This window comes from Rhinoraja longicauda, chromosome 15 (genome assembly GCF_053455715.1).
Source record: "Rhinoraja longicauda isolate Sanriku21f chromosome 15, sRhiLon1.1, whole genome shotgun sequence".
NCBI classification, from domain to species: Eukaryota; Metazoa; Chordata; class Chondrichthyes; order Rajiformes; family Arhynchobatidae; genus Rhinoraja; species Rhinoraja longicauda.
In genome coordinates, this window is record NC_135967.1 from 3,475,428 (window position 1) to 3,494,794 (window position 19,367).

Genomic DNA, 19,367 nt, shown 5'->3' on the forward strand with positions numbered 1-19,367 from the left:
AGCCGCAATACACGAATACAGAGTTAAACAACAAGGTACAGGACAACCAATACAAACTTACTGTCTTCCTTGAAGACTTCGCCGAACTGACTAAAACGGGCGCCAAACGCGCACATGACATCGCTGGCCAATCAGCGATGTCGCTCCCTGGACCAATCCCCATGGTCGCGTTCCCACGTGACCTCGCTGGCCAATCCGAGGGTTCGACGACCTGGACCATTCTCTATGGTCGCTACACTGCTGTAATTTCTACATGGTGAAACCAAAATGTATAAAAATACCCTTTAATAAAATTTGACAATGTGCACTTTAACCACGTGTTTTTTTCTATTACACATCCCAAATTGTGGAGTACAGAGGCAAATAAATGATGGGTCTTTGTCCCAAACATCATCGAGGGCACTGTTGATCTTCCTTTGATGAGCAGCGTTTTTGGCAGTGCAGCATTATTAGCAATACAGAGAGTGGTCTCGAACATTGTGGAATTGAATCCATAACCTTCTCGTGGAGACCTCTTAAAATATCACTAAATGCCAACTTTCTTTTAAATGCATGGATGCAAACTACATGGGAGGGGATTGTAAACCAAGTTAATCCAATACTTATGCCAGATTTCAGCAGCAAAATTGATCATAACTGTTCTCTTCAGTTTTGCACATTCTTCTTGCTGGTGTGAAAGCGTAGTGCAAGTTGGGAATTCCAGCTTCCCTTAATCATAATCATAATCATACGTTATTAGCCAAGTATGCTTTGCAACACATGAGGAATTTCATTTGCCATACAGTCATACCAATAAAAAGCAACAGAACACACAAAATACATTTTAACATGAACATCCACCCCAGTGACTCCTCCACATTCCTCACTGTGATGGAAGGTGAAAAGAAGTTCAATCTCTTCCCGTCTTTGTTCTCCCGCGGTCGGGGGCCTCGAGCCTTCCGTTGACGGGACGATCTTGACTCTGTAGTCGGTGGTCGGGCCCTCCGCGTCAGGGCGATCAAGCTCCTGCATCGAGGGGGAATCTCATCTCCCCCGCGCCGGGCGATCTACCCCGGGTCGGGGCTGGCGGAAAACCTTCTGCAATTTAGAGCTTCCCGATGTCAGTCTCTACCCGAGACTGCGAGCTCCTTGATGTTGAAGTCCATCACGGTTGGAGTGTCAATTCGAGGCATGGAATCGTAAGCTTTGATGCTAAGTCCATGCCCCGCGGGGGCTCAAAGTCAGTCCTGGGCAAGGCCTCCAGCTCCACGATGTTAGGCCGCAGAGCAACCGGAGATACGATCCGGAAAACAATCGCATCTCCGGCAAGTAAGAGATTGAAAGCACCATTGGAAGCACTGAGCACATGCCCTGTTTTTTATCACATACATGTGTACACTTTTATTTTACCTTTAGTACACCATATCCTTTAAAAAAAAAAGAAACATGAAGATATGAAGTGTACGCGAAGGAACTGCAGATACTAGTTTAGACCGAAGGTAGACACAAAAAGCTGGAGTAACTCATCGGGTCAGACAGCATCTCTGTGGTCCCCTTACTCTCAGTCTGAAGAAGGGTCTCGCCCCGAAACATCACCCATTCCTTTTCTCCAGAGATGCTGTCTGACCCACGGATTACTCCAGCCTTTTTTCCCTATAAAGATATGAAGCCATCCACGCTACAATGCAATGCTGTTTGGAGCTCTTTCACTGCAATGACTCACAACAATGGTACAGCATGCCAAGGCTCCATGTATATTTTACGGCTCTCATGCAAGTTTAGTTTAGTTTTGAAATACAGCGCGGAAACAGGCCCTTCGGCCCACTGGGTCCGCGCCGACCACCAATCCCTGCACATTAACACTATCCTATACCCACTAGGGACAATTTTTACATTTACCAAGCAAATTAACCTACAAACCTGTACGTCTTTGGAGTGTGGGAGGAAACCGAAGATCGCAGAGAAAACCCACGCAGGTCACGGGGAGAACGTACAAACTCCGTACAGACAGCACCAGTAGTCGGGATGGAACCCGGGTCTCTGGCGCTGCATTCGCTGTAAGGCAACAACTCTACCGCTGCCCATAAGTATGCATTATTATTTATCTGCACCACACCACATAATCACTGGGGTGGGAAAGCTTCCAACTGAGCCACGATGGAAGAAAATGAATTATGGAAAAACTGAATACAAAATTGTGTGAACTCGCTGATGTACATGCATTTTATTGAATTCCTTTAACTCTACAGATGTAAATATCTCATGGAGGCAGACACCATTTTTTCTTAACATCTGAAACACGGCTACTTTGGAACACTGTCCAGAGAGCCACATCAATATGCACACATAGAAATGCCAAGTCCTTGGTGCTAACATCAGCAGCAAGCTTTATGATGCACATTGTAAAGGGCAGGATGATCTAGATGGAAAATGAACTGTGCAACCTAGCAATAGTAATTTAATTTTGAAGAGCAAGTTACTGAGCTTACATTAAAATTGTGACACGAAGCTGGGGAGCAGTGTTAGCTGTGAGGAGGATGCTAGGAGGCTGCAAGGTGACTTGGATAGGTTAGGTGAGTGGGCAAATGCATGGCAGATGCAGTATAATGTGGATAAGTGTGAGGTTATCCACTTTGGTGGCAAGAACAGGAAAGCAGACTATTATCTGAATGGTGGCCGATTAGGAAAAGGGGAGATGCAACGAGACCTGGGTGTCGTGGTACACCAGTCATTGAAAGTGGGCATGCAGGTGCAGCAGGCAGTGAAGAAAGCGAATGGCATGTTAGCATTCATAGCAAAAGGATTTGAGTATAGGAGCAGGGAGGTTCTACTGCAGTTGTACAGGGCATTGGTGAGACCACACCTGGAGTATTGCATACAGTTTTGGTCTCCTAATCTGAGGAAAGACATTCCTGCCATAGAGGGAGTACAGAGAAGGTTCACCAGATTGATTCCTGGGATGGCAGGACTTTCATATGAAGAAAGACTGGATAGACTCGGCTTGTACTCGCTGGAATTTAGAAGATTGAGGGGGGATCTTATAGAAACTTACAAAATTCTTAAGGGGTTGGACAGGCTAGATGCAGGAAGATTGTTCCCGATGTTGGGGAAGTCCAGAACAAGGGGTCACAGTTTAAGGATAAGGGGGAAGTCTTTTAGGACCGAGATGAGAAGGGTTTTTTTCACACACAGAGTGGTGAATCTGTGGAATTCTCTGCCACAGAAGGTAGTTGAGGCCAGTTCATTGGCTATATTTAAGAGGGAGTTAGATGTGGCCCTTGTGGCTAAAGGGATCAGGTACAGGATACTGAGTTGGATGATCAGCCATGATCATATTGAATGGCGGTGCAGGCTCGAAGGGCCGAATGGCCTACTCCTGCACCTACTTTCTATGTTTCTATGTTTCTATTCCCTGTGTACTTTAGGGCAGAAAACCATGGTGGAGATCTAGGTCTCTCAACAAGTTGATCTAATAAGGTAACTGTGGCTCCTTAACCAAAGAGTTACACAGGGATGTACATATTTTTGGGAAGTGCTACCCTTCCTTTCAAAGTCAACCACTCCTGTTTTTGCATTCATACCCACTCGCCCTTCCTCCCTCCCACACATATTTGTCAGGAGTCTGAGCTATCAAAATGGGTTTCAGCCACAGATGATTTGTTATGTATGATTTAAAGTATTGTCCATTTACATGGAATTTGAGAACTCATATCGGCCACACAGATTGATAGAACTCTATCCAGAGACTTTGCTCAGGTATAAGCTACATGTTCTTCATCAAACCTTGTGGTGTTTCCAAAAGCAATATGTAGTGTGCTTGGCAGGGGAACCATTTCCTTATCCAGCACATGAAACACATCCCAATATACTGGACTAGGGGAGACGAGGAATGGCGTGAGAAAAATAGCAGCAAGTCTGTATCATTCGACACACCTAATATGATTTATAGCATAGATTACAGTTGTTAGATTGTTTTTCATTGATGATTAACTTCCTTATTAGATGACCCTTGTGCAATTCTATTGTCTACAAATTCATTTTTAATTAAGAATCACAACAGATCAAAATAGATGACACTCTACACCCAAGACCTAACTCACTGAACACCAATGACACCACCTTTGCATGCTCTGCACAATGCTGTGAAGCAGATTAGAGAACAATCAAAAGATGTCGTATCTTCGTAACTTTGATATTGGGGACTAGCTTCCAGCTATTTACAAAAGATGAATTGTGGCGTAAAATCGCAATCAACAGATATAAAATGCCTTTACTTACTTCAAGAACGCTTTTACAATATTGCATTATTGTAATAGTCAATCTATTCCAAAAAGCAGTCCCCCGCAGTTTAAAGAACAAAGTATTGTGCATTCAAAGACCTAATGCTCACCTATACAGTGCATGAAATTCATTTGTGTTTCGGCAGCCCCATTATTCTGTCTGAAAGCTTTTCCCCAGACACGGAAATTTTCTCCAAATTCAGCAGCTCTGTAGCACTTAATAAGGAATAAATATCACTACACTGCAAGTCATTATCTGACACTGCATATTACATAACACAGAAAAATATAATTAATAGCTGTTCTCGGTAACTTTAACACAGATAGATCATCCAACTGAATAGTTATCCCGATTTACTGAATGAAATTATCTCCACGTCGATGGATGTGAAGAAAATCACAGAGGTACTGATTCCTGATGTCATTATGTAGGACACGTGATCATCCCACACACCACATCTCCCTGAGGCAATAGGGTACCATTCCCTACAATCTTGCAATAGAAAAGGCATAATTTAAAATATATTTTTCTGTTAGTTTGTTGTTGCGTTTTGTTATTCAGCAGGGTCATGGATGTTGGTACAAGGAAAATGCAGCAGTTCCCATCCCATCCCAGCAGGTAGTATCAGACGCAAACACTTTACAATAGTGCCAGGAATGCTCTCTCTCTTCACCCCAATGGTGCACCCGAATCTAATCTGGAACAGAATCCCTTATGAATCAATTCCTATACCTTCCCCCATGGCTGTTCTTGTGACTGCACAACGGTTTTGGCAGCTCAGCTCCAAAACTGGAAGCAATCCCATAATCTGCACTCACACTGCCACCAAAAAACTGGGTTAGGTACAAAAAAACAATTTACTAGCCTTAGAAACGCCGTAATGAGTCAATGTTTTTCTTTCATGATTATACAACTGAAAATTAATTCTGCCCCCCACAGAGTGAAACATGATAATAAACATTTCCAGGAGTGCATGGATCGATATCGTTTCCACCGCAACCTTTCCTTCAGAGAACTGAGGGGCAACTTGGGCGATACTGAACAGAAGCAGCTAGTGTTGTGCATTCAAGGAAGACTTGGTCACCGACAGGGGAACCATTTCTTTATCCAGCACATAAAACACATCCCAGTGTACAGGACTAGCGAAGAGTGGTGGTGTGAGGAAAATAGCAGCAAGTATGGAGTTATAGCAAGTTATAGCACTAACTTGGTCACTGGCTTTAAAATTGGGTTGGAATGGGATTACGTAGAATTAAATAAGTAAATTGTCTTACCACCTGAAGTACTGCAACAACACTGTAATCACTTCACTGACTCCGAAACTCTAGTCTTTCAACACTGAATCTACTGTGGCTCATGCCCCAAATCTCCACCGCCCGACAACCTCACCTGAGACCAAGGCTTCACTTTGCCTCAAGATAAACACAAAATGCTGGAGTAACTCAGCAGGACAGACAGCATCTCTGGATAGAAGGAATGGGTGACGTTTCAGGTCGAGATCTTTCCATTCCTTGGCTCCAGAGATGCTGTCTGTCCCGCTGAGTTACTCCAGCATTTTGTGCTTATTTTCAGTGTAAACCAGCATCTGCAGTTCCTTCCTTCACTTTGCCTCAACCCTTTGCTTTCAACCCTCAAACACTCCATATCCACAGTTCAAGACCCATACAAAGGTGGCCACTTTGACATTCCCTCAATCCTACTCTTCACATTATCTTTCCCTTTCACCAACATAATCCCCATCTCCCAACTTGAAGCACAGGCCCCTGACATCCCTCCGACAACTACTAGAGCACAGCACACGCACAATCTCTCTTCCTTGCCCCAAAGCCCCACCCCACCGTCTCGCTCCACATCCCCCTCCAAGCACAGGCACCAATCCTTTATTATCCCGCCTCATCTTCTGCCACGGTACCAACTCAATCAAGCTCACTGCTCATCCCTACTGTTCTTAGAACTGCCCTCTGGACCAACGTCTGGGCAACCGTTTGCAAAATCAACAATATGCCACACTACGGCTCAGGTATAACTGCAGCAAGTCATCGACTAAAAGCTGTGCATGTACCACTACAGTGCTGCATGGCCCTTCTAATGCACTCTTCAGGGTGCACTGGAATCTCTCTCTGGGCCTGCAGAGGGCACAAACACCTGACATGTACCCTTCCATTTCTCTAGTTTCTTTGTACCCGTCCATATCTCTAGTTTCCCTCTCCCCTGACTCTCGGTCTGAGGAAGGGTCTCGACCCAAAACGTCACCAATTCCTTCTCTTCAGAGTTGCTGCCTCTCCCACTAAGTTACTTCAGCATTTTGCGTCTATCTTTGGTGTAAACCAGCATCTGCAGTTCCTTCCTATATGCTTCACTACTTATCTTTTTCTCCAACTGTTGTAGTAGCAACAATACAATTTGGAAGTGCATTTTACCATATCACTGTTTGCCTCATGATTAATGGTGAAATTCACTATTATAATTCACAAGATCAGACCAACAAAGGAACTGAAAGAAAGATCTAACTTGTTCTACAATCTTGAATTAGTTGCAATAACTTGTTTTTAAAGACAGTAAAAAATATATACTTCTCCTGCAAGCACATTAACATTAAAAACAGGGTATCGGGTTACATTTTACATGTTTTTGAGTCTGCACCGAAGGAAAAATCATTGCTTTTAAATAACTTTAGTTACCAACGCTGTTATCATGCATTCATTGAGTTCAGAAGGAAACGGAGTTTACCTTTTGTGCTGCTCATCCCTGGGACATGGGCATCATTAGTAAGGCCAGCATTGCTCTGAACTTACCCTGGGTGTAGTGGTCCAACTCTCTAAATCACCACACCCCATGCATTGAAGGTTTCGTCATGGCTACCCTTCCTTCGTTGTGTCCAGCCACTCAAGTTATATTTCCTTCTAATGGTGAACACACTTTAATACTTACGAGGTGGCCCTGCTTAAACCTTGCGCAGGGTAGGGAGGGGACAATTCATACTGCGAGCAGAGGCATCCCAAATGGCCCCACATTCTTGCAGTATCCCGGGTGTGAATGTCCTTTGAATAACTGTCCAGGGCCATTCGTAGTCACGTGTGTGACCACAAATATGAAAATTTGTGGAATACATCTCTTCTAATTCTGAAATCATTACAGGTATATTGTTTTGTACTGTATATATGACTTAAATATGTCGACGTTTATCAAGTGATATTTTTATATGTTATGCTGACAATGTTTGTTTAGGGTCAGAGGTCAAATATGACTGGTCACGTGTGTGACCTCACACGGAAGCATTTTTTTCATAACTCAGTTTTATCTTACAAACTGTGAATTTTTTTAAAGACATTAGGAAAATAGCAATAAGATTAATCTCTTACAATAATTTTTTAATGTATTACTTTATGTGATGACGTCTGGTCTCGTGTGTGACATTTTGGTTCACTTTCCAAAGAATGGCCCTCCAGAAGATTTCTGAAATCACGAGATAGACACAAAAAGCTGGAGTAACTCAGCAGGTCAGACAGCATCTCTGGGGAAAAGGGATGGGTGACGTTTCTGGTCAAGACCCTTCTTCAGACAATGCTGATTCTAAACGCACACGGCAAGGTTTCTGGCACACAATATGAAACGGGAGCTGTCTCGTTGGAAAATGGTCCTCAACAAGAGTTTTGTTCTTCTCTTACAGTGAAAAGGAAACATGTAGCCTCTTAACTCACGTTGTTTAGGTTGTATAGAAGACATTTTTTCAGGATCAAACGGGCACAACCTTTCCATCCATGATCGGTTTTTAACAATGTTCATGTTCTATATGGTGTGATGGCAGGAATGCTGGGAAGCATTCCCTTCCACTTGATTAACTCCTTCCACAATGAGACAGTAAAACCCAATATTTGCCAAGAATATTAATTGAAACAATGTTTTATCTGCACTTTCTCTGTGGCGGTAACACTATGTTCTGCACTGTTTCCTTTGTCCTTTTGCACGACTTGACCTTACATATGGCATGATTTGCCTGGATAGCACACAAAGTTTTTTCACTGTATCTCAACGCATGCGACAATAAATAGTAAACCAATATCAATGTTGTACCTCTCAATTTTCTTCACAGATACTTATTTCAACAATGTATCATTACATCAATTTTGCATTTCTGATATCTTGAGCACAGTACAAGAAAAATGTGGCCATGAACAATTATATATAGCCGTACCTGGAGCATTGTGCACAATTTCATCTTATTTGCTTTACACAGAATGCAGCCTAGATATAGCCAATTGGTTTATAGAATAATGGGAAGCAAGGATGGATCAAATAGGCCAGGACTCAATGCAAGATATTAAAGGAATGAGGGGAAATTGAAATAAACATCATCCTTTGAAGGCTCAATAAGGCGCATGTTTCATTTACTGGAGAGTCGAGAAATGTTGGGGAGGGGAGGTTACAGTTTGGTTTAGGTTTAGTATTGTCGCATGTACCAAGATAACGAGAAAAGCTTTGTTTTGCATGCTATCCAAACAGATCAGATATACCATACATAAATACAATCAATTCAAACTCAAGTACAATATATGAGGGCGTGCAGCGTAGGTTTATGAGGTTAATTCCCGGAATGGCGGGACTGTCATATGTTGAAAGACTGGAGCGACTAGGCTTGTATACACTGGAATTTAGAAGGATGAGAGGGGATCTTATCGAAACGTATAAGATTATTAAGGGGTTGGACACGTTAGAGGCAGGAAACATGTTCCCAATGTTGGGGGAGTCCAGAACAAGGGGCCACAGTTTAAGAATAAGGGGTAGGCCATTTAGAACGGAGATGAGGGAAAACTTTTTCAGTCAGAGAGGTGTGAATCTGTGGAATTCTCTGCCTCAGAAGGCAGTGGACGCCAATTCTCTGAATGCATTCAAGAGAGAGTTAGGTAGAGCTCTTAAGGATAGCGGAGTCAGGGGTATGGGGAGAAGGCAGGAAGGGGTACTGATTGAGAATGATCAGCCATGATCACATTGAATGGTGGTGCTGGCTCGAAGGGCTGAATGGCCTACTCCTGCACCTATTGTCTATTGAATATATACGAATGCAGAATATAGACTGTGCACTCTTCCCAGTCTTAAAATAAATAGTGGGCCTTTTAGGATTGAAATGAGGAAGACGTTCTTCACTTAAAGGATGGAGAGTCTTTGCGATTTTCATCTTCAGAGCGTTGTGGAGAAAGAGATTGTATGAGAAATAAAGGTTTTAAAGAATACAAGGACAGGGCAGGAAAATGGTGTGTGAGATATCTGATTAGCAATGACCTTATGAAATGGCTTACTCCTGCTCCTCTTTCTTTTGCTCTTATGTTCTTAAATCATTTACAACATTTGCAAGCTCATTTCCATGCAGCAAGACGTTTCATTCCACACAGATTTTGGATGACCCAGAGCATGAAAAGATTTTTTAAGACCACATGTATTATTACCACTATGACTGAAAGGACAGGCAGTGCATATTTATGACTGAGATCTATGGCACGGTGGCACAGCACTAGAGTTGCTGCCTTACAGCACTACAGTTGTTGCCTTACAGCACGACAGTTGTTGCCTTACAGCACTAGAGTTGCTACCTTACAGCACTACAGTTGTTGCCTTACAGCACGACAGTTGCTACCTTACAGCACGACAGTCTCCCCGAGACCTACATGGATTTTCTCAGAGAAATTCGGTTTCCTCCCACGCTCCAAAGACCTACAGGTTTATAGGTTAATTGGCTTGGTATAAATGTAAAAATTGTCCCGAGTGTGTGTAGGATAGTGTTAATGTGCGGGGATCGCTGGTCGGTGCGATCTCGGTGGGCCGAAGGCCCAGTTTCCATCCTGTATCTCTAAACTAAACTAAATCAACAACGCTGCGACGAGCAGAAAATTTCAAACAGTAAAGCAGTGACTATTCCATCATTCTTTTGCCAAGTACCAGAACGTTGAATAGAGTAAAAAAAGATTAAAGAATGCTCAATGTGGGAGATGTCAACCTTAAAATAAATTAATTGCATTCTTCATCCCACCTGAGCTATATGAATTACCTGGTGCGACTAACAGGACTGTCTGTGAAGGAAATCTGAGTGGCACTTTCAGTAACTTAACTCCATCCCCATTCAGCCCAAGTGATTTCAGGTTTTATTTTGCCTTTTTAATTAAAGGAATTATCTGTGCAGGTGTTCTGGCAGCTCAGCAGGTGGGACTGGGTAGCGCACTCCTATTATTTTCAGGCGCAACACTACTCCATGAAAGCGACTTTGGAATGAATAATGCGGAAAAGGTGAATTGTGCAGACAACTGACATTTCAGTCAAGTGCTCTGTGCGATAGTTTCTGCACTGTATATAGCAGCTTGGAACAATGGAACTCGTACTTTTTACCTCTTGTAGATAGTTCCTGATTGATATCTTCAAATACTTTTCTATAATCTTATTTTAATTGAATTCACAAAGATCCATGAAGGATCGTCACGGTGGCGCAGCGGTAGAGTTGCTGCCTTACAGTGCTTGCAACTCTGGAGACCCAGGTTCGATCCCGACTACGGGTGCTGTCTGTACGGAGGTTGTACGTTCTCCCCGTGACCTGCGTTGGTTTCCTCCCACACTCCAAAGACGTACAGGTTTGTAGGTTAATTGGCTTGGTATAAGTGTAAATTGTCCCTAGTGTGTGTAGGGTAGTGTTAATGCGTGGGCATCGCTGATCGGTGCAGACTCGGTGGGCCGAAGGGCCTGTTTCCGCGCTGTATCTCTAAACTAAAGTAAACTAATTTGCAGAATAATAAAAAGGAACTTTATCAACTTTATCTTTTTATACAATTAATTTGGTCACATGGCCCTTATTCTCATTACAATATGGCATTTTTTCAAATGTACAATTGTACCAATGATGGGCTCTGTCCAAAGCAGGTCAAAATATTCTCCATTACCAAAAGCTTGTTTTACATGTCTTGTTTTGTAATTTAAAAAACTGGAATCTTTATTTGGAAATATGTGCATTTTCTGCTTTTCCTTTTGTCTGGATCTCCTTTCATGCACTCCATAGGTTTACCGAGTAGTCAGGGCACAATGTACTCCCAAGCATACACTGAAGCTACCCACCAAGCAGGATCGTTGCCTACTGTGACTCATACTCCCTCCTTCACACAAAGGAAGCGTTGGCCTTCATCCACGACAGTCTGGCTGTAATCAAGGACTGTACACTTCTGTGTGTAAACATCTTCAGACTCCAGTATCCTATTGCTACATTATTCTGCAATGTGGGGGGGTGTAACAGTTTGAGACATAGCAATAAATTAATTTAGATGGCTTCGGTTCAAAACTCAATTTAGTAATACTTTACAAATGGAAGGCCTCAGTCCTACCTCCAGTTGATACATCGGATAAGTCTTTAGAGAGCAGTCTGTGCAAATGTATTACAATAAGCAAATGGGAAGCAATTTTGTCTACATCACAATGAGCTTGATGGCACATCAAGGATCACAGAAACACTGGAGAGGACGGCTTGGTTCATCTGTATTGATGGACTAATTAGGTCAATAAATATTCTAATAATTGGAAAATTCAACCACAAAAACATTCCTAACTCTTCGATCTCTTTTGTTGCAATTGATTCAAAAGATCTCCTTAGTTATTTAAGCCATTGAGAAATTCTCTGAATAAGCAAATCTCCCTTTGGCAGAAATGGGTCAAAAGGCCTCATCTGAGGGCTTTAAAATGTTTAAACAAAGCCTATTCACCAACATTGTTGAGAAGAGGCTTAAGACTTAATTTTACACAATCCTTGGACTTCCACCCTGTGGCACTAGGAAACACACAGCATTTTGTGTTTGACACTTCAAGCACCCCATTCATAGATGGCACAAGAGAAAATAAAGCCTTGCATGCAACGGTAAATTACTTTGATTAATCTCAGCTTATTAAAATGCATCAATAAGAGCAGAGGTTTTATTATACGGTACAATTATTTTACGCTCACGGGTTTGCCTACATTATTTTCTGGTCGGTGATCAGATGAGAAAACCACCATAAATGATAAACCAATGGCAAGGATATTGATGGAGTGAACACAGAACATAGAACAGTGCTGCACAAGAACATGTCCATCATGGCTGTGCCAAACATGATGCCAACCTAATTCATGCCATCTGCCCAGTCATGTTCTGTATCCCTCTATTCCCTGCCTGGTCACATGTGTGAAATGTGCCTTAAACATTGCTATCATATAGGCTATCTTCTATGTCCTAAATACCAGACAGGAGACAAGAGTGGAATTTGCAGGGTAAATATTGCCATTTGGACACAGATTTCCCCACCCGATGTCAGTGTGGTTGGGACGATGTCAGTGTGGTTGGTACATGCAGAAACCCCAAACTTACTGTCAGACTCCACTGGTGATTTCCACCTGTGCTCTGTTAAGGGTCTCCAGCACTTATGTTGGGAAATCTGTTCTTAGGACCTGTGCTAAGTTATACCCATGTGCAGTATCCACAAAACTCATCCATATGAATTGTTGGGCTATTGGGAAGAAAGGCAGGCTGCTTTTAAGAAGTGTTTTAAGTTGATTTTAAAAAACTTTAAAGTGATTCAACTCTTGCAATTGTTCATTTCATTTTTAATAGATTTTGAATGCTTCCGATTTCTAGCAGGTAACATTTTAAAGTCTCACCAATAACAACAGACACTAACGTTAAGAGGCAAAGCTTTCAAGGGGTTTGTGAAGTTGTGCTTTGTTTTGGCCCACCCACGTCATATGATTGCTTTGTGTGTAGGAAGGAAATGCAGATGCTGGTTTAAACCGAAGATAGGCACAAAAAGCTGGAGTACCTCAGCGGGACGGGCAGCATCTCTGGAGAGAAGGAATAGGTGATAGGGTCTCAACCTGAAACGTCACCCATTCCTTCTCTCCAGAGATGCTGCCCGTCCTGCTGAGTTACTCCAGCTTTTTATGTCTATCTTCTATATGATTACTTCATCTGAGACTGCCGCAGCTGGACGTGCTGTTTTTCGACTCTCGAATGGTCTCTGATCAACTGTATAAATCCCGAACAAACACAGGAGAGTAGGGGATGGGAACAATGAGGTGGGGGTGCAGAAGAAGGTCCCATCCCAAAAATCTGGACCATTATTTAATTAAATATGCATCACAAAAAAGATGCAAACTGAATCAATAGCTTACTGGAATTTATTCTGTCAAACCGCGTTAATATTTAATCAAAAGTGGCGTGATGGTAATACAATTTGTTTGATCTGCTTTTCTTCATCTTAGAACAACATTATACAGGCTTTGTGTGTAGGAGAGAACTGCAGATGCTGGTTTAAATCGAAGGTAGACACAAAATGCTGGAGTAACTCAGCGGGACAGGCAGCATCTCTGGAGAGAAGGAAAGGGTGACGTTTCGGGTCGAGACCCTTCTTCAGTCTGTCCCGCTGAGTTACTCCTGCATTTTGTTTCTGCCTTATACAGGCTTTGGCTCGGTCCATTAGGACCTTGCTACTAGTGTAAAGTGTGGGTGTTGCTATTTTTTTTAATTTCATGCTTGTAAATTAATTCTCTTCAATTCCCATTGAAACATTGCCAGCAATTGAGTAGTCGTCCTGAGGCAGGCCAAGCTGTCCAATTCCCACGTTTCTGGCAACAAAAAAAAAGCTACCACTGCCCTGTATCTCCCTCTCAACAGGCTGCCCTTTTGGCCGAGAATGCCACTTCATTCCTTGGAACAGCTAAATATTTTGAAGGTTACAATTCTTTAAGTCTTACTGAATGCTAAAGGGCTTAAATTGCAAACTCAATGTGTGGAGAATATAAACCAATATTCAAAGCATAATCCATTTGCATCAGATACCTATGTGGATCAGATGTGGATCATAATCCATTTGCATCAGATACCTATGTGGATCAGATGAAATAGGAATAGAAGCCTCCCGCCGCTCACATCAACTCTATCATTTAATCAGACGGTGATTGATTTGATCACTGGTCTTAGCTCCACTTAGCTGCCCAATCCTCATTACCCATGAAGGATGCTGTAAATTGCTGTTCAATCAACAAGAACTTTGATTTCTGACGATTATGTTGAAGTATCAAATGAGCTGACTTCCTAAAAAACGGTTCCAGAATCTCTCAATCGTTGACACAGAAACATAGAAAGTGGGTGCAGGAGGCCATTTGGCCCTTCGAGCCAGCACCGCCATTCATTGTGACCTTGGCTGATCATCCACAATCAGTAACCCGTGCCTGCCTTCTCCCCATGTGCCTTGATTCCGCTAGTCCCTCGAGCTCTATCTAACACTCTTTAAAATAAATCCAGTGATTTGGCCTCCACTGCCTTCTGTGGCACAGAATTCCACAAATTCACAACTCTCTGGATGAAAAGGTTTTTTCTCATCTCAGTATTAAATGGCCTCCCCTTTATTTTAAGACTGTGTCTCTTGGTTCTGGACTCCCCCAACATTGGGAACATTTTTACTGCATCTCCTTTTATAATTTTATGTTTCTATATATAAGATGCCCACTCATCTAAATTCCAGTGAATACAAGCCCAGTCTTTCCAATCTTTCCTCATATGACAGTCCTGCCAATCTTGTGAACCTACGCTGCACTCCCTAAATAGCAAGGATGTCCTTCCTCAAATTAGGAGACCAAAACTGCACATAATACTCCAGATGTGGTCTCACCAGGGCTCTGTACAACTGCAGAGGGACCTCTTTACTCCTATACTCAAATCCTCTCATTACGAAGGCAAACATGCCATTAGCTTTCTTCACTGCCTGCTGTACCTGCCTGTGTACTTTCTGTGACTGGTGTACAAGGACACCCAGGTCTCGTTGCACTTCACTTTTTCCTAATCACACACCATTGAGATAATAATCTGCCTCCTTGTTCTTGCTGCCAAAGTGGATAACCTCACATTTATCTGCATTATACTGCATCTACCATGCATCTGCCCACTCACTCAACCTGTCCAAGTCACCCTGCAACCTACGAGCATCCTCTTCGCAGTTCACATTGCCACCCAGCTTTGTGTCATCTGCAAATTTGCTAGTGTTACTTATAATCCCATCATCTAAATCATTGATAAATATTGTAAATAGTTGCGGCCCCAACACAGGAGGGAGGACATTGAGCATCTTCGAGTCAATACTAGTTGCTACTACAGCAACCCTATCTGTCCTATCTTCCGCCTTCCCCCCCAGAGGATTGCTAATTATTTTTTCTTTGAGTACTGATCTAATTTCTTTTTGGACACTCTAAATGTTTGTTACTACCCTCTCCTTGCACCGAAGGGTGGGCTGAAAGATGGCAGATGGAGTTTAATGCTGATAAGTGTGAGGTGCTGCATTTTGGTAGGACAAATCAAAATAGGACGTACAGGGTAAATGGTAGGGAATTGAGGAATGCAGTGGAACAGAGGGATCTGGGAATAACTGTGCATTGTTCCCTGAAGGTGGAATCTCATGTGGATAGGGTGGTGAAGAAGGCGTTTGGTATGCTTGCCTTTATAAATCAGAGCATCGAGTATAGAAGTTGGGATGTAATGTTGAAATTGTACAGGGCATTGGTGAGGCCAAATCTGGAGTATGGTGTGCAGTTCTGGTCGCCAAATTATAGGAAGGATGTCGACAAAATGGAGAGGGTACAGAGGAGATTTACTAGAATGTTGCCTGGGTTTCAGCACTTAGGCTACAGAGAGAGGTTGAACAGGTTGGGTCTTTATTCTTTGGAGCGTAGAAGGTTGAGGGGGGACTTGATAGAGGTTTTTAAAATTTTGAGAGGGACGGACAGAGTTGACGTGGGTAGGCTTTTCCCTTTGAGAGTGGGGAAGATTCCAACAAGGGGACATAGCTTCAGAATTGAGGGACAAAGGTTTAGGGGTAACATGAGGGGGAACTTCTTTACTCAGAAGGTTGTGGCTGTATGGAATGGGCTTCCGGTGGAAGTGGTGGAGGCTGGCTCGATTTTATTATTTAAGAGTAAATTGGATAGGTATATGGATAGGAGGGGATTGGAGGGTTATGGTCTGAGTGCAGGTAGATGAGACTAGGTCAGGGAGAATGGTCGGCGTGGACTGGTAGGGCCGGACAGGCCTGTTTCCATGCTGTAGTTGTTATATGTTATATGTTATATGTTATTTCCAGCGTGTAACTATTCTTTGATATAAGAAGACATTCTCCTCACACCCTCTGGGTCTTTATTCCGCCCATCACTTTAAATCTGTATCTTCCATCTTTGAACCATCCACTCACGAAAATAACATGCCTCTACTTTTCCAAATCCATCATGGTCTTATACACCAAAATCAAGTATCACCTCTGCCTTTCAGGGAGAATAACACCAGCATATCCAATTTAAACTAGTAGCTAAAATACATCATTCGAAGCATTCCAGTAAATCGCTTTGGCACCTGCTCCAGAATTTCTAATACTTTCTAAGGTGCAGTGATCAGAATTTTATATAATACTCCAGTTGTGCTTTATAAAAGCTTCTAAGCCTTTATATTCTATATACAAAAGAGTACTGGAGTAACTCAACGGGCCAAGCAGCATCTCTGGAGAATATGGATAACGTGCAAAAATCTATTGATCGTTATTTTGAAAGAGCTCAATAACTGAGAATCCACAGCCCCACCTTTGAGTGCAGAAATATTTCCTCCTCTGAATCCTAAATGGCATTGCCCGTCTTCTCAAACTGCAGATTGATATTGAGTTTGCGGATAATATGAAAATAGGTGGAGGGGCAGATAACGCTGAGGAAACAGGGAAGCTGCAGAAGGACTTGGACAGGTTGAGAGTGGGCTAAGATGTGTCAGATGGAATACAGCGCAGCAAAGTGTACGGTCATGACCTTTGGTAGAAGGAATAAAGGTGTCGACTACTTTCTAAATGGGGTGAGGATTCAAATATCTGAGGTGCAAAGGGCATTGGGAATGCTGGTGTAGGATTCCCAAAGGTTAATTTACAGGTTGAAATGGCAGTAAGGAAGGCAAATACAATGCTATCATTCATTTAAATGGGGGTAGAATATAAAAACAAAGATGTGATCCTGAGGCTTTATAAAGCATTGGTGAGGCCACAGTTGGAACATAGTGAGCAGATTTGGGCTCCATTTTTGAGAAAGGCTGTGCTGGTTTTGGAGATGGTCCAGGGGAGGTTTACGAGAATGTTCACGGGGATGATCGGTTAACATATGAGGAGCGTTTGAAGGCTCTGGGCCTGTACTCGCTGGAGTTTAGAAGGATGAGGGGGGATCTCATTGAAACATACCTGCCAGATAATGAAAGGCTTAGATCAAGTGGACTTGGAAAGGATGTTTCCAGTAATGGGAGAATCTCGAACCAGAGGCCACAGCCTCAGAATAAAAGGAAATACATTTAGAATGGAGATGAGGAGGATTTTGTTTTTAGCCAAACTGTGGTGAATTTGTAGAATTCATTGCCACAGATGGCTGTGGAGGCCAGGATATTGTGTGTTTTTAAAGCGCAGATTGATGGGTTCTTGATTTTGAAGGATGTCAAAGATTACGGGGAGAAGGCAGGAGAATGGGGTTGAGGGGGAAACATAGATCAGCCATGATTGAATGGCAGAGTAGTCTCAATGGGCTGAATGGCCTAATTCTACTTCTGCGTCTTATGATCTAAACCAGGGGCCTTCATTTTCAGCATGAGGGCCACATTATATATTTGGCACATTTTTGCTGGCTGTAGGAAAAAATAAAGAAGTGTCAGATTTATAAATTTAATGAGGTTTATATGGCAACAAATAAATAATATTCAATTTTTAAAAAGAGCTTGAAATACTGCAATATATACACCGTAGGTATACAATTATTTATAAAAAAGAAAAAGTACAGTGACCACCAGTGGGCATGCAGACAGTATGGAAATAGCATGTGATATAATGGCAGAGTGACCACATGTGAGTCACCATCGCAGTGACTCACGGGTGGGCACTCCGCTAAGAAATCAGTCAAATTAAAATTATTATTAAGTCGGCAGCTGCATAAAAACCTTCAACTTGATCGCCTACCTGACGTGTAAGTTCGGAAACTGCCGCCGAGATCGTCCCTGAAGACGGGAGAACCGAGGAGGAGGGAGCCGCTGGCGATGACGGGCACGGTGAGTGGGCCAGTAGGTGAGGGGTAACGCCTCCAGCGACTGCAAGGTCGGCTGCAGAAGGCGTTTCCCCCGGGACACAGAGGCGGTCGGTCGGGCGAGGAGAGGGACGTCGATCGACGGGCCGAGCCAGTCAAGGGCGACGGAGGAGGCCCTGCAGCAGCCTGGGGCTCGCCTGGATCAGGAGCCGCTCCAGTACATCCAGCGCGCGGTCCTGACTTTGGACTTTTTGTAAGCGGCGCCAAAATATGGTGGTGACTCGTGCACGTGTGATCTGCGCTAAAATAATTCCTTTGTGCAGTGCACACGTGACAATAAACCACCATTCATATTGGCCGCTAAAAAAAAGGTTCCCATGCTACCACAGAACCCGCAGCACGGAACGTGCTCACTGCGGGCCGGATAACATCTCGTAGTCTAAACTGTACCTCGCCTTACCTCCTCCCACACCTCTCTGCCTCACGCCTGTCAAACCCTTCAACAATCTTGAAAGCTTCCATGAGATCTCCTCTCATTCTGCTCAACACTGGAGCATATGTCCCAGTCTACTCAAACTCATCAGCTGCTACAATCCTGTCATTCACGGAACAAAGCGAGTGAATGATCACTGCACTGCCTCCATGGCAAGAAGGAGAGACCAAAGCTGGGCATAATAGTCCAGGTGTGGTCTCACAAAGCTCCTATATAATTGCAAGAACAATCCCTTTCATTAATCCCTCTCATTGCCTTCGTAATTGGGGCAGCACAGTGGCGCAGTGGTAGAGTTGCGGCCTTACAGCACTTGTAGCACCGAAGACCCAGGTTCGATCCCAACTACGGGCACTGTCTGTATGGAGTTTGTATGTTCGCCCCATGACCGTGTGCGTTTTCTCCGAGATCTTCAGTTTCCTCCCACACTCCAAAGACGTACAGGTATGTAGGTTAATTGGCTTGGTGTATGGGTAAATTGTTCCTAGTGTGTGTAGGATAGTGTTAATGTGCAGGGGTCGCTGGTCGGAGCGG

At 43.2% G+C, this 19,367-nt stretch overlaps 1 protein-coding gene across 6 annotated transcripts in view; it reads right to left on the reverse strand.

Moving 5' to 3' along the window:
- Positions 1-19,367, reverse strand: part of LOC144600483 (neurite extension and migration factor-like) — a 302,375-nt gene that overhangs the window by 168,602 nt on the left and 114,406 nt on the right. The window contains exon 1 of one of the 6 annotated variants that reach the window (XM_078412118.1): positions 4,370-4,493. The exons of the other annotated variants lie outside the window; for them this stretch is intronic. The gene's annotated coding sequence lies outside the window, so the exon portion shown is untranslated. Of the gene's footprint in view, positions 1-4,369; positions 4,494-19,367 lie in introns of those variants that run through there. 6 annotated transcript variants of the gene reach the window in all.